The following is a 19,054-nucleotide window of genomic DNA, read 5'->3' on the forward strand; positions in this document are numbered from 1 at the left end:
TAAGCCTGTAAAACACAATACTGCCTTCCCTGACCATTTTCTGGAAGTATATAGAATTATACAGTTATACACCAGCAGAGGGGGCACGTGTACCTGTTTCAGAGACATTTGCCTATGGTGACGTTTTAAATTGGTATTTCAACACCGATTGGTTTTGCCCAAGAATGACATTGAAACCGAGCAAATTTATTATTATTATTATTATTATTTATTTATTTATTTATTATATTATTTTTTTTTTTATTTTTTTTTTTTACTGTAAAGCTGTTCTGGTCGAAGTTGTACATCAAAATGACCTGCATAAACGTGCATGTAAACCCCCTTAGCTATAAACAGTACATTTAGTGTACTCAAGAAAGATTGTACACAACCGTTTAGAAAATTTTCATTGATAAATATAGGTTTTTGGAACCTTTTTTTCAGTGACTTGAGTGCCCTGTAGCTTTCTATACCCCTTGTGCATATTTATTTTTTGTGTACTATTGCTTTATTTTATAAATTCAACTTTTTTTGTAAGTTGAATAGGGAAGGCATAGGACGTAGCGTAAGAACACTGACTTTCTTCGTAAGTTGAATACGGAAGGCGGTCTGGCGGAAGTTAGATATTTTACTTTATAACTTGTTAAATATGGATATTTTTCTTATTACACAAATGTATTGCTTCGCTTCAGAAGGCCTTTATTAACCCCCCGGAGCCGTGTGGAGTGCGTTTATGATGGATGGATGTGGATGGAGACACTTTTTTCATCTCATACTCGTTGGTATCGCGAACTAATCCTTTAACAAGGATGCTTTAGCGATCGTTTAAAGACCATTTGGGAGCATACGTCAGAGTTACGTCACTGCAGTTGAGCGCGCATTGTGGTGGCAGAAAAACTGTGGTAAGAACAGGAGGAAAACAGGTGAAATGTTTTGTGCATTTGGATGTGAGAATACTCTTGTATTGATGCAGCTGTTACGCAGGAGGGCGGTAGTGCTGCAGTGTCTCTCAGCAGTTGTTCAGCCTGTTGAAGCCAGATTCTCAAAACCGGACCTGAGTGCTGTACATTGCACCAGCAACAGCCAGGAGCAGTATTCGTATATAAAAAAGAGGTTTCTTTACACCACATTAATGATTATTGGTCTATTTAGACGAGCCTAAAAACATTCGATGTTCCTGAAGCTTCTTTTTAGAATCGTTTCAGCACTAGACAGCGCCAGAAACGAGAACCGAGCGAGAGTCAAAACTTTACTGTGACACATAGTTCCTAAGTAAGAAAAGTGTTATCTTATATATTTGTTATAATAAAACACATAAAATCAGTAAAGAAATAGTCACAACTTTATTATTTCCATTTGATATAAAGTTTTTGCACATAATCCTCGCGGATGTCCTGTCACACATGGTAACCACGCCCTGTTTTTCTGTCTTTCTTTTTTAAATAATGCAACGTTTACGCGTTTACAACTTTGCAGCCAGAAAGTAGAAAAGCCAGAAATGCAAGACGACGCTATAGTGCAACATTCAACGTCTGTGAGACGACATGCAGACCACATTTATTTGTTATAGTGCAAGCTTTTTTTTCTGTTGTCAGCATTAAGTCTGAGAATGATTCAGTGGGCTATATAAAACTTTTAATTATCAAGAAATTACTTCTCTTTAAATGTTTTGGTTCAACATACTTACCTGTTGATCAAACATTGTCTTAAACTTACACCAGAAAAAAAAAAAAAAAATGTATTTAGTTTTATTTAGTAATTTTCATTTTTTCAACACAACATTTTATCACTTTGATAAGAAAATATTCACATGCTTCTTTGGTAACTGATTAAGCAGACTTGCTGGAACATCATATTACTAAAGAACCCTAACATGTCTTCTAAGTACAGAGTAATTGCTGACTTTGTTGGAGGGTTAGTTCACCCAAAAATGAAAATTCTGTCATTTATTACTCACCTTCATGCCGTTCCACACCCATAAGACCTTTGTTCATCTTCAGAACACAAATTAAGATATTTTAGTTGAAATCCGATGGCTCCGTGAGGCCTCCATAGGGAGCAATGACACTTCCTTTCTCAAGATCCATTAATGTACTAAAAACATATTTAAATCAGTTCATGTGAGTACAGTGGTTCAATATTAATATTATAAAGCGACGAGAAAATTTCTGGTGCGGCAAAAAAAATTAAAATAATAATAATCACGTGACTTTGGCGCTCCGAACAGCAGATTCGATACACTGATTAATTTGTGCTCCGAATCTTCATGAAGCAGTGTTTTGAAATCAGCCATCACTAAATAAGTCATTATTTTGTTTGTTTTTTTGGCGCACCAAAAATATTCTCGTCGCTGTATAATATTAATATTGAACCACTGTGCTCACATGAACCGATTTAAATATGTTTTTAGTACCTTTATGGATCTTGAGAGAGGAAGTGACATTGCTCCCTATGGAGGCCTCACGGAGCCATCGGATTTCAACTAAAATATCTTAATTTGTGTTCCGAAGATTAACGAAGGTCTTACGGGTGTGGAACGGCATGAGGGTGAGTAATAAATGACATTATTTTCATTTTTGGGTGAACTAACCCTTTAAATTTCAGAGGGGGTGTACTCATTTATGCTGTGCACTGTATATATTGTTATATTCTTGATATTAAAAATGTTCACTGTAATTTAAAAGCCCGGTGTAATCAAGTAAAAATTGAAGCATGGTCATAATTCATTAACCCTTTAAAGCCTGAAATATGAAATTAATTTAAATTATCAAAAAAATCTAAAGAGAGACAGAGAGATTGCATATGTGCTTTATGTTTTGTAAATGGAACATTTTATTGAACCTGTATAATTAGATAAACTATTTAAAAAAAGGGGGAGAAAGATAGAGAGAGAGAGTTTGCATGAGCTTTATGTTTTGTATCATATTTGATAGATCAGACTTTTTTGGCTTATTTAGTATCATATGTGAGAATGTGGAGCTCACATCTGAGGAGGAAAACACCTCAGTTTTATTCTGGTTAGAAATATGCAATTTGGTGCAGTTGCTGATATTTATACAGACAAAAAGTAAGATGAAATACTCGTAATGTAAATCAATGAGATCTTTATAACAGTATAGCAGAAAAAAAAATATGATGAGAGATGTACAAATAAACATTCCTCAAAAGCCTGATGTATCACATTTGATACATTTTAACATGATTTTTTCAAAAAATGATGTATAATCAAGTAAACCTGAAGTTGCATCAGTCCAGTAAATGTTCATTTTGAAATATTTACTAACAAAAATGTTATTCTTATGTTTACTTTATAAAACTCAGCAAAGATTTCACAGCAAAAAAAAAAAAAAAGAATTATAGAATTATAGAATTTAGAATTATACTAAAATGCCTTTTTCTTGCTAACAAAGTATGAACTTTCAATCAGACGACAGAAGGCATGTAGACTCAACATTGGGTTGTTTTTTTTACCCCAACCGTTGGGTTACACATTTGTCACGATTACCTTGTCTCTGTTTTCATGGACTCTTATTTTGAAATGTATTTTTGTCTGTGTTCAGTTCCTGTGGTTTTAGTTCCTGTTTCCAACTTTATCTTGTTAGTTTCCGTAGTTACCCTTGTTTGTTACCATGACAACTAATCTCCTACACCTGTCCTTCATTTAGCCTTTTGTCATCTTGTGTATGTAAACCCTCAGTTATCTTCTGTTTTTCGTCTTGTGTTAATGTTTTGTGCTGGTGTTTCTTAAATGTGAGTTCATCGTTCATCTGCGGCAAGCCTCTTTCATCTGGACTAGTACCACGTACTAGCCAGTACGTGACAATATCGATTTACTAGTAGTTGGGTTTTTAACCCAGCATCATTAAAGGATAGTTCATCCAAAAATGAAAACTCTGTCATCATTTACTCACCCTCAAGTTGTTCCATATCTGTATGAATTTCTTTCTTCTGCTGAACACAAAGGAAGATATTTGGAAGAATGTCAGTAACCAAACAGATCTCGCCCCCCATTGACTACCATAGTGGGAAAAATAAATACTATGGAAGTCAATGGGAGGCGAGATCTGTTACTGACATTCTTCCAAATATCTTCCTTTGTATTCAGCAGAAATTCATACAGGTTTGGAACAACTTGAGGGTGAGTAAATGATGACAGAATTTTCATTTTTGGGTGAACTGTCCCTTTAAGTGAGTGGGCTTACTGGCAGCAGGGCCCTTGAAGGGTAACAGGATAGCTGAAAATGATGCCCCCTGGGGCAAGAATACCCCCCACCCCCAGTCCAACCCCCAAAACACACCCCCAGAATTGGCACAGGAGGGTCCTAGTGGCATGTTGTAATATTATAAACATAATGTAGGCTCTATTATTGTTGCAAGTTGCAAGTTTTATAATATTGTAATGTTTAATATTTGAATTCATTAAAAATCTTACCCTTTGGGGATATGACAGATTGGCAGTTATTATAACTTTAAGAAGTTATTTATGAATGATTTTTAAGGACAGTCTTTTCAAGAATTTGATTTGCCTTATAGAACAAGAAAAAACATAAGAACATTCTTAAGAAGTAATACAAAATATTCTTAATTTTTTCTAAGAAGAAAAGAAGAAAACAGGCTAGCAGTTCAGAAGAATTTTATTTTTAAGAATGTTTTGTCGCCTGATCGCAAGCTAACATGCCTAAATTGGCCTGTGAATCTTATAAAAGTGCGAAATCGTTCACATCATTAACTCTTTACTAATCTAATTTATTTGATTTGGAAATTAAACATATACTCTCAGATATAAACCACATCAGACTGTTTTTAGCCAGATAAAATGGAACATTCTCAGAACTTTGGATAATTTTGGTGCAAAAATGTTTGGTAATTCTGAGCAAACTTTCTTATACAAACATTATTACAATGTTTGGTTAAGTCTTTAAAGAGGCACAAAAAACAGAAAAAAAACATACATTGTAAAAAATACATTGTTCATATTTTTTTCTGAAATATTTTAGTTGGATGGTCCTCTAATGTTTTTAAATGTTTCAGAACATTCAGTGAAATTTCAACGGTAACGTTCCCATAATGTTTGCAAAATTATAAAATGGAATGTTCACTTGACCACAAAACAAAACAAAACAAAAACAAAAAAGCATTTAAAAACTGGAGGTTTTGAATATTTAATGGGAACGTTAGCAAAATGTTCTTGCAACATTTGTTAGCTGAGAGACCATCAGTAATCGAAAATGTAAATAACCTCAGAACGTGATGTGTTGCACAAGAGGACAGAACAGACATCAGTGGAGGTGCAACAGAGGAAAACTGAAGCATTGTGACAGCGTTGTGACAACATTCACCAAACCACAAATTATAATTTTTAAGCTTTTCTGCTTGTTGTCACAACGTTGTTAGAAGGTTATCTGCGTTAAGATAAAATTGCCCACTTTCAGTGACGTTGTTTACAATCAAATTTAACACAAAATGTATAGGCCTAGTAGCCTATATCCTTATGAATGGATCATTTAAAAAAACTAATACTTGAATGGGGTGCACAATACTTTGGCTTCATTCACCGAGGGCCCCCTTTGTACACCTCCCCCCACTCTAGGCGAATGGTACACTCCAAAGAGACGGAGCATGTGAATCAAAATGAAAACACTGAGTGCCATCAGATATACACTAGAAAGAAAGGAAATCCGGAGGGATGTTATAAAGGCAGGTTTATCATGATCCCGAATCAGTTTGAAAGCATCTGGACTTGTTTAAACAAATTATGTGAACCAGTTCCATAGGCTTAACATCGTGACACACCAGTTGTCTTGTTAGATCCCAAACCGGATTCTGAATGCTTCGGAATGGGAAAAACCTTCGCCACAAAGGATGCTAAAACTGAGTTATCAGCGCTTTGTGTGAGCAGTTAAAAACACTGATCTCGAGCCGTCACAACGGTAAGTTTTGTTATACGTCCTTTGTTATTCAAGATTTTGCGCTGTTATCGCAATCAAAGAAGTTTGCAAACCGTGATATATCGTTTAAAAATAATAATAATTCAATATTTATTTCAAGAGTACTGCTGGTAATGCTAAACACTGGAAGGTTATGCTATATATTGGAGGGTTTGTCCAGTCCTTTGTCCACAATGCGTTTGATTACGATGGACAGAATTACGTTGTTAAAAGAGAAAAATGCTTTTAAGAATATTGTCTCAAAGATGTTTTCTGCCATTTTTATCTATACGCGCTAACATTTTTTTGCCAGCGTATTTGTTGTCGCTGAGCCATTGTTCAGCCCCATTGTGTGTGTCCTTTTGTTTCTCGCGCTGTGTACATTATGCCGTGTGGGGTTGTTGTTTTTCTCCTATAGTGTACATAACAGCTGAGTACTGTGTCATGGGAGCAGCAACAAGCTGCAGTCACAATAGGCACTGCTTTAGTGTTTGCCTGGTTGTGTTTTTCACGAACACTTATTAAGGGATCCGCCGTGAAAACAAGCGGGATTAATCGCGTGTTCGATAGCTGTGGAACAAGTCACGTGCTCCTCACGACAGAACTCGCTTATTGTTTTGTTGTGGCGTCACTGTTGTGATCCTGTACCCACTCTTTACTAGTAAAATATTTCTAAGTAGACGATTCACAACGTTATTTTAAAGGATTAGTTCACTTTCAAATTAAAATTTCCTGATAATTTACTCACCCCCATGTCATCCAAGATGTTCATGTCTTTCTTTCGTCAGTCGAAAGAAATGAAGGTTTTTGATGAAAACATTCCTGTATTTTTCTCCATATAGTGGACTTCAATGGAGCCCAAACAGTTGAAGGTCAAAATTAGTTTCATTGCAGCTTCAAAGCATTCTACACGATCCCAGACGAGGAATAAGGGTCTTATCTAGAGAAACCATCACTCATTTTCTAAAAAAAAAAATTTAAATTATGTATGTTTTAACCATAAATGCTCATTTTGAACTAGCTCTCTTCTTCTTCTCCTTTTTTTCTGTCCTCCTCAGGTCAAAGTTTGAACTAAATTGTTATATACTATATGCTAGTGCAAATATAACAATTAGTTAACTTTGACCTGTGGAGGGCAGTAATACACTTAGCAGTGTCTACACTGCTGGAATTCTAATAGAGAAGAAGAAGAAGAGCGCTAGTTCAAGACGTGGTTAAAAAGTATATAATTAAAAAAAAAAAAACAATTTGAAAATGAGTGATGGTTTCTCTAGATAAGACCCTTATTTCTCGTCTGGGATCGTGTAGAACGTTTTGAAGCTGCATTTATACTAATTTTGACCTTCAACTGTTTGGAGGCCATTGAAGTCCACTATAAGGAGAAAAATCCTGTAATGTTTTCATCAAAACCCTTAATTTCTTTTCGACTGAAGAAAGAAGGACATTAACATCTTGGATGACATGAGGGTGAGTAAATTATCAGGAAATTTTTATTTGAAAGTGAACCAATCCTTTAAATTGGAGGTGATTCGTTTATTTGTGTAACTTATGAGTTAAAATTCTGTAATGATGCCCACAAATGGCCTGAAACAAGTCTGTGAAATGTTCAGTTTAAGATTTGACTAGATGCTGATAGATGTGGTCAATGATTTGAATAATTTGAAAAATGAGAAAATAATGGGTGTGAACCCGCACTCTTCAAATGTCATGTTAAAGAACTCAATGGTTTGAAAGCAGTAGCCTAGTATCTCCGACTTTTGACAACATTACTGTATGTTGTCTATATTTTCAGCAGCTGGGTTTGACTCCTGCTCTTTGAAATGGCTCTCAGGAAAGGCTTTTGGTTTAGACATGTAGTTGAAAACCTTGAAGCCTGCGTACCTTTTTTCAGACCTTATCTATTGCTGCTAATTTCAATGATATTTGGAAAATAAAAATATTTTAATAAGAGCACATGTATTGAAAGAGTTTGCATCCTCCTTGTATTAGGTTGCTTTCTATCTCTACACTGTGAAAAAAAAAAAAAAATTCAAAGTTGTAAATAAAACAAAGGTTGCTGTTAAATCCATTTCAGTCTTTCTACAGCAAAGTTCATGCTTAATTCAATGTGTTACTTGTTTCTTTTTAATTATTTGTGAAATTTACTAGCAATTTCTGAGTGAAAATTGTTTCAAAGTCAATCATTCAACATTTATTTTTCAGTGTATGTAAATGAGTGTTATGTAACTTTTTTGGGGGCAGATTTCTGTTTTGGACAAAATGGGATTTCACATCAATAATTAAAAAGAGTATCTATATTTTTTGATGGAAAACAGAGCTTTTATTTTAAAAACAACCAACAAACACTTGAAAACTTTCTGAAAGCTTTTATTGCTGCCCTGATTTACTGCACACCTCTAATGTGCCATAGAGAATTAATGTATTCTACGACTGGCCATTGTCCAACCACCCATCCATTATAAAACATTTGTGAACAAGGACACTAAGCTTTTTCCCCCCACAAACAAGAAAGCATGACTTTGTAAAGAAAATACTGTTAAAAAAGTAATGTCACAACAAGAAATGTCCTCATCTGGCACAGCTGTGTGAAACAATGCACAAAAAAATGGAGGTAAAAAAATGGGTGGGTTGGCAAAAGTGTGAAGAGAGTGAACTTGTATGAAAGCCAAGTGCTGTTTTCCGTAATGATGACTATTATGTAATAATAGATGGATGGAGGAAGCAGCAGAGCCCCTCAGAGATCCATGTCTAATTGAGTCAGGCTGCAGCACACCAAACATTTTTGTATTTGATTTGAGGGAGAGTGGAAGCTCTAAAGAGAGATAGTGATGCAGAGAATGAATAGATTTGGGTACTGCAGAAAGAAGAACCCGTGATTATAGGCCAGAACGGGGAGAACGGAAAGAGACATGTAGAGAGGTGAGTGGGAAAGCAAGAAAAAAAGTCAATGATAAATCCATTAATCCATTTCGCTGCTGTTCTGCCCAGCAGTCGCAGTTTCTCCATGCAGCAACACTTGAGACTTTCTAAAGCTGGACATATTAACCAATCATAAAATCAATAAGACTATAAGTATTCAATTCTAAAACATTTTTAAAATCATATTTATGTGATGATCGTTTGCAGGAAAATGCTTTTTGAGTGAGAAGAACATTTTTCCAGTATAAAGAAGCTTTAGTGCAATGGAAAGTTTCAATGGATGGTAAAGGTTCTTCATGAAACCATCAATGCCAATGAAAAACCTTTATTTATAGAGTTTATGCTGTTCACAAGAGGCAAGAAATTTTCATGCAGTTTGTCTGCAATCCTATTTGTGACAATGTATTTTCCATTACGTCCACTGTCTCTTTTGTTCGGGCTGTTCCTGCACTGGTCTAGAATTAGCTTTCCATTCTTATCTCATATTTGTCTCCGATCCATTTTTCTACCTTCTGCGAGCATCGTGTCTTTGTGCGTGTGAAAGAATACTGTCAGATTGTAATTGTCTCATAGGCACATCACTCATCAGCTTTTATACATCCTTGGCTTTTAAAAGATTTTGGATGTCTCTATAAGCTTGTACTCCATATGATACATTAGAGCAGATGTTTGGTGAGTCATGTAATGATACGAGAGCCAGGGAAATATTCCCCAGTGCATATTGTACATCTATCTACTGATCCTCTGCCATACTATTGAGATTTATGGTTTAAATTATGCACCACCCTGTGTTCTTTGCTGTGGATGTGAGAGATGGGTGTCTGTCTTTGTTTGGTTTCACAATGTTCTCTCGAGTAAAGAAAAATAAAAAGAGGTATTGAGCTTGAAATGGAGTAATTTTATCACTTTATCCCATCTTTCATAAATTCCCCATAGCTGCATTTATAAAGTATAATTTCTCAAAACTTAATTTATCAGTTGGAGTCAAATTCAAAGCTTCTTAATGTGTCAGCATATGGTTTATGCAACAGATGACGGTTAAGCTAATGTTTGTTTGTAGACTCTGGTGTTGATTTGTGGTCGTCATGTTGAATTTGGCTGAGGAGGAATGCTTTAATCTGAGAAAAGCCTATTTAGATCTTCATCTCTCTCTCTCTCTCTCTCATCCCCACTGGAGGAATCGGTTCAGAGAAGAGAAATGGGCATTTATATCTTGAAGATGTTGCTGGATTTGGCATTGGTGTTAGTTAAATCAGGAGTTGTAATAAAGGCTAGAATAAAATAGTGACAAAAGAGGCTAATTCATCCTACTGGTGCATTGTATCATTAAAGTCAGCATGAAGTGGATTGTGATCGTATTTTCTTCCCTGTGTATATATCTGAAACAACTTCTTGAACAAGAAAAAAATGCAGAGCAGGATTAGATTTTGTCCATTGATCGTTGTCGATCTCATTAGTTTGACAGGAAAGGAAGATATTTTGATCAAAGATTATGAGGGCACATGAATTTAACCCTGTAAAGCCTGGCATATAAAATAATCTCTTTATTTATAATTTTTTTAAAATATAACAGTTTATTTAACTTTAGACCAAAGTGATATCATGTATTTTTTTTTATGTAAAGTGTCATTCTACCACATGTATATTTAGCTACGTTTCCATAGACTCTGAAACATACAATATTAATGCACTGACAGCACTAAAACATAATTTATTTACGTGTGAACGAACAAGTGTGTACAAATCCTTATTTATGAATATTAAAATTGTGGCATTAATATTTTTATTTTATTGTATTCAGTTGTCATATCAATGACATTGTTTTCAGTCGCATTTATTAAATGCAGTTTACTCCTCTGCTTTATATGAAATAACATTTCACTCTTTTCTGTGTGACATCTGTGTAATGTGCAAGGATAAATAATTTATAATAAACACTGCAGTTTTAATTTCATGATGCCTTTCAAATTTGTCTGACTAAATTTCATTTTCCCCATTGATTTCTTCTCATTTATTATTATGCCCATCTGTGACATTGCCTTAAATTTTAGCCTCAAAAGCTCAGAGGTCTTTATAAGCTGGATTCGGCAAAAAGCACATGATCTTAACACACAAACGTGGCTGTTCTTTTCATGTGCTGAACCATTTTATTAACTTTTTTAATCTGGATGCTATTTTCTGGCTGCAAGGGATAGTAACACACTTAATGTGTATATTTTGTATCTTAAAGGTGCCCTAGAACCCCTTTTCAAAAGATGTAATATAAGTCTAAGGTGTCCCCTGAACATGTCTGTGAAGTTTCAGCTCAAAATACCCCATAGATGTTTTTTAATAAATTTTTTTAACTGCCTATTTTGAGCCATCATTAAATATGCACCGATTAAGCGCACGGCCCCTTTAAATCTCAAATCCCGCCCCCACAAGCTCTCGACAGCCTTAAACAGCAAACACAAAGTTCACACAGCTAATATAACCCTCAAAATGTATCTTTACAAAGTGTTCGTCATGCAGTATGTCTAATCGCGTAAGTATGGTATTAATTTGGATGTTTACATTTGATTCTGAATGAGTTTGATAGTGCTTTGTGGCTAAAGCTAACATTACACACTGTTGGAGAGATTTATAAAGAATGAAGTTGTGTTTATGAATTATACAGACTGCAAGTGTTTAAAAATGAAAATAGCGACGGCTCTTGTCTCCGTGAATACAGTAAGAAACGATGGTAACTTTAACCACATTTAACAGTACATTAGCAACATGCTAACAGAACATTTAGAAAGACAATTTACAAATATCACTAAAAATATCATGATATCATGGATCATGTCAGTTATTATTGCTCCATCTGCCATTTTTCGCTATTATCCTTGCTTGCTTACCTAGTCTGATGATTCAGCTGTGCTCATCCAGACGTTTTGCCCTTGTCTAATGCCTAGAATATGGGCTGGCATATGCAAATATTGGGGGCGTACATATTAATGATCCCGACTGTTACGTAACAGTCAGTGTTATGTTGAGATTCGCCTGTTCTTCGGACGTCTTTTAAACAAATGAGATTTATATAAGGAGGAGGAAACAATGGAGTTTGAGACTTTGAGTCATTTCCATGAACTGAACTCTTGTTATTCATCTATGCCAAGGTAAATTAAATGTTTCATTCGATGGCACCTTTAAATTCCTCTATATTTCTCTCAGTAGATAGTTCTTTATCTACAGTTCCTGCTGCTTTTCCATTTATATTTTCTAGATTTTGTACATGGCGGATAGCACCCTCTCTTCCCTCAGGCCTGTCTTTACTCTATCCACTTCTGCTCCAGTGGACTGTCAGAGACTCTGTTCAGAGCCAAGCCAAGAATAGCTCAATAGATGCTCTGTATCATCCCCAAGAGCAGCCTGGGAAAATCACCAAAGCATTTGATTTGGACACAAAGTCAGTGGCAGAGGTCACCCAGCCCTTTTAAAAGCTCGTTTTGTTTATATGTGTGTGTGCATAAGAATATGCTTGCCCCAGATGTGTATTAGGACAAATGTAATGTGATGCCAAGGCTCCGGCGTAATTACGTTATGTACTCACTTCATTTGTTTGCTCAGATTTACATGCTAACGACCGATTGTGCCTGAGGCCCATTGATTACAGATCCACCCACAGCACAATCAAGAGCAATCAGCGGTAAAAGGACCCCTAATGAAACAATGAAAATAATGAACAGCAGATGATGATGAATTGTCAGAGCAGAAGTGTGAAATGCCTCTGCTTTTGGTCTTTGTTTTTTTTTTTCTTAGACTTTTCTTGCTATGTATTCTTTGAAGTCTCTAGCTTTTATCACAAACCTAAGAAACCCTTTGTCCTGTCTGTGAAAAAAAAGCGGAGTGAGTTAGGAGGGGTTCATTCAGGGGCCTCCCAGCTTGACTGTGTGCCAAGAGCATAGAGTGCTCTGTTAGCCCCCATGCTGATGCAATGTTCCTTTTTTTTTTTTTTTTTGTGAAAATCTTAGATTGGTGTGTTCCACACTTCCACTCTAGCATTTCGAACAGTACAGGGCTGGTGTGTCCTTGTGTAATTGAGAAGGCCAGTTATAATCTGAAGTCAGCTGCATTGGCTGGCTCTAAGGTGGTGATTATGTTGCTAATGATGATTGCACTCATAATGACACGTGCTATCAGTAAGACACACACACACAGTCCACCCAAAAATGAAAATGTTGTCATCATTTACTCAACCTCAAGTTGTTCCAAACCTGTATGAGTTTCTTTCTTCTGTTGAACACAAAAGAAGATATTTTGAAGAATGTTGGTAACCAAGTTGACGGTAGCCGTTGACTTCCATAGTATTTTTTCATACTATGGAAGTCAATGGCTACAACAGCATTCTTCAAAATATCATTTTTGTGTGAACTACCACTTTAAGGTCAATTTATGCTGTACCGACATATGCCGACCAAGGCGAACAGCACATCACAGGCTGTCACTGCTCAGACATTTCACAACCTGACAAACACTGATTCAACATGTTCAATCAGCAGATGACAGACGTCAACAGAAGCAACACACTGATCTGACAAAACCCAACAAAGTGTCTGTTGCCATTTGTCTGTCTGTCGGTGCAGTATGAATTGGCCTTTAGAGTTTATAGTAACCAGAACTTACAAAAAACACCAAGAAAAGCACCATTAAAAGGATAGTTCACCCAAAAATGAAATACCATCTTTTACCCTGATCTCATTCCAACTTCCAAACCACAAATGAAGATATTTTTAATAAAATATCAGATAATTTTGTCCCTCAGAGGACAAAACTTTGACACTTCAAAGTTCATTGTAAAAGAAATCCATATGAATCACACTGTTTATAATCCAAGTCTTTGAAGAGACATGATTGATTTATATAATGAACAGATTTAATTTAGGTTTTTATTCATATATAAACATTGATGAACGCATAGAGAACATCAAATATTGTCAACGGAATTACAATCCTCATTGGTTCCTGGTTTCAAGCAAACAAGTTTGAGCTTCTGTTTACCATATTTGGTGTGTTCTATGTATGTGCATCGATCAGTGTTTATATGTGAATTAGAGCTGCACAATTAATCGAATTTCTAATCACGATTACGGATGCCTTGATTTAAAAAAAAATTTATTACAAAAAAAATCAATTTTCATTATTCTGTGTACTTAATTAAGAGGTACACTACCATTCAAAAGTTTGGTATCGGTAAGATTTTTAATGTCTTTAAAAGAAGTTTCGTCTGCTCACCAAGGCTGCATTTATTTAATTAAAAATACAGTAAAATCAGTAATATTGTGAAATATTATTACAATTTAAAATAACTGTTTTCTATTTGAAAATATTGTAAAATGTAATTTATTCTTGCGTTGGCAAAGCTGAATTTTCAGCATCATTACTCCAGTCTTCAGTGTCACATGATCCTTCAGAAATCATTCTAATATGCTGATCTGCTGCTCAAGAAACATTTAATGTGTACAGATGTACAAAATATTTGTGTACAATATTTTTTTTCAGGATTCTTTGATGAATAGAAAGTTCAAAAGAACAGCATTTATTTGAAATATAATCTTTTGTAACATTATAAATGTCTTTACTGTCACTTTTGATCGATTTAATGCATCCTTGCTGAAAAAAAAAATTAATTTCTTTAAATTCTTCTCAAAAAAATAAAAAATAAATTCTTACTGACCCCAAACTTTTGAACGGTGGTGTATAATGTTACAAAAGCTTAGTATTTCAGATAAATGCTGTTCTTTTGAACTTTCTATTCATCAAGGAATCCTGAAAAAAAAGAGTATACAACTGTTTTTAACATTGATAATAATAATAAATGTTTCTTGAGCAGCAAATCATCATATTAAAATGATTTCTGAAGGATCATGTGACACTGAAGACTGAAGAAATGATGCTGAAAATTCAGCTTTTCCAACACAGAAATAAATTACATTTTATATTATATTCCAAGAGAAAACAGTTATTTTAAATTGTAATAATATTTCACAATATTACTGTTTTTACTGTGTTTTTAATTAAATAGGGCATTGGGCATCAACCATATGGCAAAAGCTAATACTTTTTCATATATTGTCTACTTTTTTTGTATAACAGTTCTATCTAATAACATATTAGACTGTTGAACAGATCGTAAACTAATGAAGACGAAGAATGTGAGCACTGGGTGCTCAGGCTCTGGCTGAGCTGTTCTCAGCACCGTCAAAATAAAGTCACAACAACAAGCGCAGTTTACGTCACTTCAGAGTTCCTACTGGCGGTGCGAATGCAACCAGGAAAATGCCCCTAGGGGAACATTAGTTCTCGGAGAACCCCCCTGGTGGCTAGTTCCTATAACTAAGGGTGCTTTCACACCTGCCTCATTTAGTTCGTTTGAATCACATTAGAGTTCGTTATCCTCCTTGGTGCTGTTTGTTTGGGCAGGTGTTAATGCAACAATTGCACTTGGGTGCGCACCAAAAACGGTTCGCTTGAGATGTGAAAGCAATCCGAACCAACAAACCAAACGATATCATAATTCATAATGGGAAATGTGTTATATAAAAAGCAGTAGTGTCTGATTCTGTGAGTGACCACATTTGTTACCGTAGTTGAAAACCAAAGAGTGTCTCTTCATCTTAAATGTTTTGTAAATGTGCTTCTCCGTGCTGTCCCGACAAAGCCTTCATTCCCGCTTTACTTGCATTATAACGATCATATATTGTCTCGACACAGCATACTAGACAGCGCTGGGAGATCCAGAGAGAACGCGTTTGAATTTGCTGCAGCATTAATACAAATTGTAGTAAATAATTTAACAGCGGGAATGATGGCTACATTCGTATAGTGTTTTGGTCTCGACAGTTATAAATAAAACCACAATAAGCTCATGGAGTGAACTTGTCAGTCATTTTGATGAGTGACAATGGAGAAAACTGACCAATAAGAGGGCAGTTGTACTCTCATGTGACTTGCATAAACACATTTTGGTATGCTTGCCATGTGAATGCGAACTGAACCAAGAAAATGCAACATTGTAACAAATTTAGTCCCTGTTTCGGAACAAAACAAATCCATAGGTGTGAAAACACCTTAAGTTCCTAGAACAACATGGTGTGAAAATCCCTATTATTATTATTATTACATGCATATGTTTATTTTATTTTCTTTAAAGAAGAAACCAAACCAATGTATAGTTGACATTTGAGGCTTAAAGGGATAGTTCACCCAAAAATGAAAATTCTGTCATCATTTACTCCCTCTCAATTAGGTCCAAACCTGTATGAATTTCTTTCTTCTGTTGAACACAAAGGAAGATATTTGGAAGAATGTCAGTAACCAAACAGATCTCGCCCCCATTTACTACATTAGTAGGAAAAATTAAATACTATGGTAGTCAATTGGGTCAAGATCTGTTTGGTCACTGACATTCTTCCAAATATCTTCCTTTGTGTTCAGCAGAAGAAAGAAATTCATACAGGTTTGGACCTAATTGAGAGGGAGTAAATGATGACAGAATTTTCATTTTTGGGTGAACTATCCCTTTAATGCAATAGTAAAGCAATAAAATATTTTCAGGAAGAGTGTATTCAGCTTTTTTATTTTTCATAAAAATATGGCATTCATTTGCTTCAAACAGTGGTATAAAGCTATTCAAAACATCATTCAATGTAATTGTGATAATCGTTATTAATAATTACAATTTCAAGGGAATAATCAACAATTATCAATAATCAATAACAATAATCGTGCAGCCGTACTGTGAATAAAAGCCTAATCTGCTCATCATATAAAGCAATCTTTCCTCTTCAGATACCTGGAACTGAATACAAATGGATTTCTTCTTCAATCTCTTTTCGTTTCATTAAAAATATCTTCATTTGTGTTTCGAAGATGAACAAAAGTCTTATAGGTATGGATTAACATGAGGGTGAGTAAATGATCCTTTAAACAATGTGTCTCAGAATCTGTGCTGTATGTGTTTTGTGTATATATATGGTAGTCATGGTGTTCGTAGAGCTGTGTTGGACTCCACGATTGTTCTCTGACTCAGAATGGTAACACACAGTGGGGCTGCTGTAGGGTTAGTCATTGTTTAGAGCGAACCGCCAGTGGACAAAAATGAAGAATGCCAGACTGAAAGACACACACATTGGTTTGCACATGACTATGTACACATTGCATACAAACACCCATCACATTGCTAATATCATTCAGGTCAGCAGAAGGAGAAAGCCGGTCCAGTGCTAATGGAATTTAGAGCAGAAGCTCTCAACAAGATTAACGAGGTTTAACGGGGCCATCGCCTTGTCCGCTGAATCACTCAGTCCAACAGCACACACATAGACTCTTACTCCCTTTTCTCTCTCGTTTACACACACAAACGCACATACATTTCTCTCTCAAATATATGTCCGTTCTCTTTATCTCGCAATGACACACGCCGTCACCCTTTCCTCTCTTTTATTCTCTTGCACGCTCACCCACCCCTCCATTCAGCCTCTCGCATTTCTCTACACAACTGTCTGTCCCTTTAACCTGGCAACCATTGCCTGGGAGATCTCCACAATGGTGACTGCAGCGGAATAAGAAATGGACACTTTAGTAGGATGCTCCTTTATCTCCATTGCCCAAAGCTCTCAGCTGGCATCTGATCTCTTGCTGTCATTCCAAATGTAAGTGGTTATTCGGGGAGCAGGAGCTCTACATTTTACCTGTCAGATGCTGCCTTCCACACCTGCAAGTGCTCTGCAGGGAGCTAATGAATGGGATGTTGTTATTCAGAGTTTAGTGTAGTGTGTGGGAGGATTATTGAGGCTTCTTTCTGCAGCTCTTGGATGTGTTCATGTGGGATAGAAATAAATGTGCACTGTAAACCTGAAAAATCTGGCTCAAAAAAAATTGAGGCAATCAGTTAAAGGATTAGTCCACTTTTAAATACACTTTTCCTGATAAATTTACTCACCCCCATGTCATCCAAGATGTTCATGTCTTTCTTTCGTCAGTCGAAAAGAAATGAAGGTTTTTGAGGAAAACATTCCAGGATTTTTCTCCTTACAGTGGATTTCAATGGCTACCAACAGGTTGAAGGTCAAAATTACAGTTTCAGTGCAGCTTCAAGGGCTTTAAACGATACCAGACGAGGAATAAGGGTCTTATCTAGCAAATCGATCGGTCATTTTCGAAAAAAATACAACCGTTTATGCTTTATAAACAAAATATCGCCTTGAACGTACTTTCAGCTTCCGCATTCTTCATAACGCTTACGCTGAATGTCCTACACCTTCCCTATTCAAGTTACGGAACGAACGCGGCGCCAGTTTCGTTTTTTTCCGTATCTTGAATAGGGAAGGCATAGGACATTCAGCGTAAGCGTTATGAAGAATGCGGAAGCGGAAAGTACGTTCAAGGCGATATTTTGTTTATAAACCTCAAAAACCTTAATTTCTTTTCGACTGACGAAAGAAAGACATGAACATCTTGGATGACATGGGGGTGAGTAAATTTATCAGGAGAAGTGTATTTAAAAGTGGACTAATCCTTTAGTTTTTTCATTCTAATTCATACATTTACATTAAAATGATCATTTTACCTCAATGTAAACATTTTTATTAGTGTAAACTTAGCTAGCTACAACAAGCTAATTCAGAAAATGCTAACTTGCTAATTAGCTAACATGTTAGAAATAGCATGGTATAGCACTTGCTGAATGAGTACAGCAATATGAAGCGTTTAACATACTTGCTCTCAAACCAAAGCCGCATATGCCACTTGATACCATGATGGTAACTATCCAAAAACCCACATTAACAGAAACTCTTCTAAATTAGCACAACAAAACATTAATCACTACTAAATCTCCCACTTAACATTAATCTTGCACAGACAAAAAACAAACAAACATTATATAACACATAATTTTAAAGGTCCTGTTCTTCGTGATCCCATGTTTCAAACTTTAGTTAGTGTGTAATGTTGTTGTTAGAGTATAAATAAAATCTGTAAAATTTTAAAGCTCAAAGTTCAATGCCAAGCGAGATATTTTATTTAACAGAAGTCGCCTACATCGAACGGCCTGTTTGGACTACATCCCTCTACTTCCTTCTTTAATGACGTCACTAAAACAGTTTTTTGACTAACCTCCGCCCACAGGAATACACAAAAAAGGGGCCGTGGTCTTGTTGCGCTCCCACGGAGAAGAGCAAGAGTTGCGTTTGTAAAGTGTGTTT

The 19,054-nt window shown here is 35.7% G+C and overlaps 1 protein-coding gene across 2 annotated transcripts in view; it reads left to right on the plus strand.

The window, feature by feature from the left end:
• The first annotated feature begins 5,582 nt into the window (after nucleotides 1–5,582).
• Nucleotides 5,583–19,054, plus strand: part of tmem198a (transmembrane protein 198a) — a 29,763-nt gene continuing 16,291 nt past the window's right edge. Inside the window, exon 1 of one of the 2 annotated variants that reach the window (XM_048193198.1) lies at nucleotides 5,583–5,909. The gene's annotated coding sequence lies outside the window, so the exon portion shown is untranslated. Of the gene's footprint in view, nucleotides 5,910–8,685; nucleotides 8,826–19,054 lie in introns of those variants that run through there. The other variant, XM_048193199.1, reaches the window with a different exon arrangement.

The sequence above is a fragment of the Megalobrama amblycephala genome, linkage group LG6 (genome assembly GCF_018812025.1).
Source record: "Megalobrama amblycephala isolate DHTTF-2021 linkage group LG6, ASM1881202v1, whole genome shotgun sequence".
NCBI lineage: Eukaryota > Metazoa > Chordata > Actinopteri > Cypriniformes > Xenocyprididae > Megalobrama > Megalobrama amblycephala.